Genomic DNA, 6,832 nt, shown 5'->3' on the forward strand with positions numbered 1-6,832 from the left:
TTGAGATTTTAAATCGAGAAATGTCCCGTTTTAATTTCAAAGGGGTGACTATCAGAACAAATAAACTCCGATACATGGTTTTCAAAGTAAAAGATTTCAACATGAAGTATTCAGTGGCTGTTCACATTAAATGCTTAATGTCTCTTATTTGCTTCCACGGTATTTGCCCTCCTTATTTGCATCATTATAACATGTCTTTGCTTATTTAAAGCAGACCGCAATCATTCACCTAAAACTAAGGTACAGGTTGTTTGAACAATCAATGCTGATTTTTTGTCCCGTGTCTCCGCTAAAGACGGTCTCCATTTGAGGCAAAAAAAAAAAATAATAATAGGTCATGCAGCTGCTCAATTATGCTTAATTTTAGATCTGCGAACGCCCAGTTTAACTAGCTGTTAATCAGGTTGTCGTTAACGCCGTTGCTCATTGCTCCCCTGTAGCTCTCTGATTCAAGTCTCACTGTGAAACCAAAGTCCCGTACATGGAATACCGTACCCACACAACTAAGCAACATCACATCTATAAAACCCTTCTCCAAATCCATAAAACACCGGTTACGGACAAATCAAATATGCTGCCATAATCCAGAATAATGTGTTTGTCTTTACCGCTACAGTAGTGTCTCTGTGTGTGCTTATGTGTTGCTGATGCGTCCTAATGTGTGTCTATGCACTTTTACTTGTGTCTACTGTGTATGATACTTGTGTTGTGTGTTTCTCATGCCATCACCCTGCCAGTTGTCCTGATCTGGAGTAGTGGTTGTGTCATTTTTACTTGTCTATGCCTATGTCTTTCTTGGTTTATGTGTATTTGTTATATTGTTGTATTTTTGTACCTATCTACTGTTTTTAAGCCATCAACCTGCTAGGGGACTGCAGATGAAAATTAGCCTGTATGGCTAAATCTGGCACTCATGCTGATTAATGTGAGTGGTCCCTTTTAAATAAAGATATAAAAATAAAAAGCCTGTATAACGCATAATGTTTATCTACAGTTAAACTGGCCCAGGTATGCTTCATGCAGTCCATCAGCTATCTGTTTCCTGTTGGGTTTTTGTTGTTTTCTCTTTCTATGTTCACTCCCTAAATCTCATCCACTCTCTCTGTTCTCTTTTACACATTTTTTTAACTATTTTTTGTAGCGTGAGTAGTCATTTTAAGCGCGGATAAAGAACGCTCACGGTGTGAGTCAGGCAGCAGCAGCTAACCACACAGAAGAAAAAAAGAGAAGAGGCTGAGGGAGGAGGGAAAAGCTGGGAAGGCAAAAAGAAGGGCGGGGGATCTGGGAATCTTTTAAGCTTGGTTTTAATCTGGGTCGCTGCCAGAAAAGTAGAGAGAAGACCGAGAGGGAGAGAGGGACTGGGAATTACATGCTACAATACACAGAGAGGTCACCACATCGCCATATCGCCAGGAGGGCTGGGATGCAGAAAGAGTGAAGGGGGGGGAGGGGGGGGTGGAGAGAGGGGGGGAGAGCTAAAGAGAGAGAGAGAGAGAGAGAAAGAGAGAGAGGGAGAGAGAGAGAAAGAGAGAGAGAGCGAACATTGTGTTTTAAATACCTTTACATATGTATATCTAATGTCAAATTCTGTCTTAACATTTTTTTAGAATGACATTTTTTTGGGTTTTTGTTTAATATTGCCTAAGATCTTGTTTCCATATTTGCTATATTGATTTCTATATGTATCCATATATCCATCCTAATATTGTGGTAATGTTCATCTAACTGTTTATTGTGTTCGGTCTGAATATTTGTAGGAAATTGCACGTTGCTTTGGCAACATTGTTATTGAAACATTCATGCCAATAAGCCCCCCCTCAAGAGAGAGAGAGAGAGAGAGAGAGAGAGAGAGAGAGAGAGGAAACTGAAAGGGAGAGCAGGGAGAGATGATGGACGGAAGAGGAGGAGGAGACCGCTGCTTTTACTCCACTACATCCATCTGACAGCTTCAGTTACGTGTTACTTTACTCATTAAGATTTCTGCACACAAAACACACGTAGCTAGCCAGCTAAAAATGATTAGCCGATTAAACGCTGAGTTGATTGACAGAACTGTTTGGATCGTTTCCAGTTTCTAAAATGTGAGCATTTTTCTGCATTTGAATATTTTAAGTACATTTCCCTGATGATACTTACAGACTTTGACTTAGTAATAAGTAATAATTTCAATGCAGGTATTTTATTTTTTTTTACAGTGTGGTATTAGTACTTTTACTTAAGTAAGGGATGTGAATACTTCCTCCACCACTGGCCTGTGACGCTGCAGCGCTCAGGGCAGCTTTTGCTGACTCACTACTTGCTCCCAACCCCCCCACTCCTCCCCCCCACTGTGCGCCCACGGGGAGCATTGGCATAACAGGCCTCGGGGATGGGGGTGGGTCAAAGGGACGCCCTTGCCGCAGAGCAGGCAGCGCGGTGGGGCGCGGTGCCGCCATGTGGCCGCTGGAACAAACTGCAACTCAAGAGTGAGAATGAAGGAAGTTCAAAGCCAAGAACAGTCCAAAAATGTGAGTGCCCTTTTATTTCTGTTCAAAGAACACGCAATTTTATTCCAGAAAGTTGTGGAATTAAAACATCTTTTTGTTACACACATTATGACTTTCTTTGGTTTGCAGCTGAAAAAAATTCTTATTCCACACAAGAAGCTAGAGTTGCAAAGTTTTATCGATTAGTTGTATACTACAAAACTTTTTATGAAAAAATTCTCTGATTCCAGCTAGTACAAGTGTGTGTACTATATATATATATATATACACACACACACACACACACACACACACACACACACACACACACTTGTATTCATTAATTTCTCCGAATGATTTGTATATGTCCACCGGACGTTTGCTCAATAAGTTTGTGGTGTCTTGTAATCCCATGTGGGATGGGCCAAATGTTTGGCATGACACAGAAATCAAATTAAACTAACAAAACTGTCAAAACAGTCCGCTTAATTCCGCAGATTTTCATTCTGGATCAACGCTGAAAACTGTAAAGAAAGTACGCAGATTCTCTTTGGGTCTGGGACCAGCAATGAGTCCATCCGAATCTGAGTCCAATTGAGGAGACATGCACGGCAAGATCTGAAAACTTCAAATCTGAAAACAAATTGGAGCCGTTTGCAAAAGAGGAGACGGCCAGGAATTTCACTGAAGTCTACAGGATGCACTTGAAGGCAGTTATTTTCTCTAAAGGCTATGCTTCCAAATATTACATATTAAATCTCATTATTTTGTCAATGCCATTTCTGTTTAATCATTTGAATAGACAGAAGTTATGACTTAAAAACAAAGTTACTGTGCTATTAACAGTGAAATAAAGAATTCAGGATACTTTTGTACCTTTAGATTGTTGAAATTAAGTTGACTGTGAAACCCCCCCCCCCACAAAATTATGAATACGAAAACTTAAAAGAATGTCAAAAATGATTTCTCTTCTCCTTTTGCTGTCTCGGAAAGGAACGAAAAGTTTAGCAGCCAAAGAGAAATACAGTAATAACAGAGCTATTCATCCAAAAATCGAAAGCACCGTGACCGCCCTTGGGAAGTGTGAGGAGTGAAAATAATATAGTTCATACTATCAGACATCATTGGACACATTTTCACTGTTGCACAGAGTTCATTCATTTCTATGGTACTTCAATGTATTCTATGGCATTCACAAATAAATCAATTAATATGAACTCATGAGTGGAATGTCTTTCAAACTGAGGAGGTTCAGAGCCTCATATACTGCTATCCTGATCTTTAGAAAATGTTGACTGATCTTTTGAATACATCCTTTCAATTTGCTAAATGTACAAGTGGCTCTGCGGTTTTTTAATGTATTTGACAACGTTTCACTGACTGCGTGTGTCAAGTGAAAGGCGATGCTCGCTCGTAGTGACGAGCACACAGAATCATCACACACTCTTTTTTGTCTCATTTGGTTCATACAGTAAGTTAGGTTTTTTTTTTACAGCATATTTACAATATGGTTCAGTCTTGGTGTTTATCGACCTCAATCCGTGTATCATTAGTTTTTTTAAACTAAAACCAAAAGAAGAAGAAAAAAAAAATCATTGGTTTTCTCAATACTCATTTTTAAATACCATCTAAATAATTTCTTTGGAGATTCTGGGAACAAAGAAAAAGGGGTACTCAGTATGTCTCAGACTGTATGTTGATCTGTATGGGATTAAATGTTGTTTCAAATAAGTAGGATAGTTAAAGAAAATTGACTGTAGCCAGTTAGAATGCCTTCTAGATTTAGGTGTTAACCAATGAAGCTCATACGTCAGGCAATGATGGGTTCTATAAGGACACTTCAGAACAAATCGACAGAGACTGTTATAGGCTACATTGAGAGGGATAAGATTTGTTTCAGAGGTGTTCTGATAAATAACATCTGCATAATCCAATGTTAATAGAAGCTGTGAGATAATCCTTTTCCTAACCTGTAGTGTAAAACAGTTGATAGAACGATAGTGTTCTCAGACTATTTATTTTCTTAACAGCTGAATCAATATGAGGTTTAAAAGAAAGCTGAGAGTCAAGCAAGAGACCAAGATATTTAAATTCCTCCACTTTCTCAAGTTTTGTTCTATCCAAGAAGTGAATTCAACAATTATTAACTGGGTGAAGAGAATTAAATTAAGAATAACAAAGGCCCCAGAGATGAGCCTTGAGGTACACCTTTTTCAACAGTTATAAATTTAGACTGACAACCATTACAAGAAACATACTGGCATATATTGTGAAGGTATGAGTTAAACCATAGTAAAGAATGTCTAGAGAAGCCAATAGCAAAAAGTTTGTCAAGGAGAAGATAGTGATCAACCATGTCGAAAGCCTTTGTCAGATCAATGAAAATTGCACCAGTAGGCATGTTATCTAAATAAGAGAATATATTATTGGTGAGATTCAGAAGAGCAGTGGTTGTAGAAAAATTAGGTCTGAATCCAGATTGGTGGTCGAGATAGGATATGAAAGTCATTGACACATTGGGATATTTTATTAAAAATTAGCTTTTCAAACACCTATGCTATGCTATTAATGATGGAAATGGGTCTGTAATTATTGAGGTCAGAAGGGTCACCACCTTTATGCAAAGGGGTAACTTTGGCACATTTCCAGATTGATGGAATTGTGCATGTGGATAAGGAAAGTTTAAACAAGTCAGATATAGGATAAGCAAGAACATGAGAGGCAATTTTAATAAACTTAAATCCCAAACCATCTGGGCCAGCCCCACTACCTGAACTCAATCCACAAATAACCTGCTCGACATCAGCCGGGTGAATTCTGCTAAAGGAGAAGGAACTATGACATATTTATGTGGTAAGATTTCAGGATAGGTAAAATCAGAGAGCTTTGAGCTGCTGATGGAAGAAAAGTACTGGCTAAAAGCATTGACAATTGTAAAGGAATCAGTGAGATTTTCATTATTGAGCCTAATATGAGAAAATAAGTTTTTAGTGGGTTTATTATTTAAACGGTTAATTTTATTCCAAAACAGTTTGGGGTTATTAAAATCATTATTTAAACAGTCTTTATAGTACTTAGATTTAGCATTTCTAGTTTTGGTTGTACATGTATTCCGTAAGAGTTTATATGAAAACAAGTCGTCAGAGTCCTTTGATAAGTGATATATTTCCCAGGCCTTGTCTCTCTGACTAAAAAGACTAATAAGAGCACCATTAATCCATGGTAAGTGTCTAGCCTTTACCTTAATTGATTTCCAAGCAGCATGTCTATTAATTACATAATTTAGCTCAGTATAAAAAAAGTTCCAAGCATCTTCAACAGTGGGTATCAACTGAAACCTGTGCCAATTTATGGAAATTAAATCTTGAATAAAACGCTCACTATTCAAATTTTTATACTGCCTTACCCTAATGCATCTTGGTGGAAGACGAGGTACCTTGTTTTTTTCACAGTTTTTTTTGGTCACTGAGACAATCTGGTAACCTGATTTTAGGATTCTGTCAGGGTGGGTGGGTGACAAGAATCCAGTCTAGCAGAGACTTGGACTTCGATCAAATCCAGTAGGCTCATTCATAAGTTGAGTCAAATTAATACTACCAACTAGGTTCCTGTCATTAAGGGAAGAACGATCTAGCCAATTACTGTAAAAGTCGCCCAGTATTAAAAGCTCATTCTGGCGACCTAAAGAGTTAATGGTAGACAGAATACATTTTGTAGATTCTGAAGAAACATTTGGAGGTCTATAAATATTACCTAGTCAATTGTTTGTTTTCATGAAAACTTATTTTAATAAAGAGACATTCAAAATACTTTGGGTTTTCATTAGGGATAACAAGCTCAGAGGTAAAATTTTAAGAAACATAGATAGCCACTCCTCCTCCTCTGGAGCCTCTATCAGCTCTGTGCAAGACATAATTATCAAGTTTCATTTATCTGAAATATTGCTATTCAACCACGTCTCTGAAATTGTAATCACACTAGGTTTATTATAAACAAGCCAAACTCTTAAAAGATCAATCTTAGATGGAAGACTCCTAATATTCAGATGAATAACATATAAACCTTTAGCAGTACTTATTGCGCAGACATTTCATTTATGATTGAAGGAAACACAAACATTTGGGGGGGGGTAGGGTAGGCGAGTCCGGGGGCATGCCCACTCAAGAGAATTTTTGGCTGTAATAAGCCCAAATTTGGCAGCCTCTGGCACATTCTAATGCCACTAATCCATCATATACACATTTAATTATTATGTTTTCCCCCCCCCCACACACACACACACACACACTTTTTTTTTTTTTTCACACACACACACACACACACACACACACACACACACACACACACACACACACACACACACACAC

Source organism: Perca fluviatilis, chromosome 1 (genome assembly GCF_010015445.1).
Source record: "Perca fluviatilis chromosome 1, GENO_Pfluv_1.0, whole genome shotgun sequence".
Classification (NCBI taxonomy): domain Eukaryota; kingdom Metazoa; phylum Chordata; class Actinopteri; order Perciformes; family Percidae; genus Perca; species Perca fluviatilis.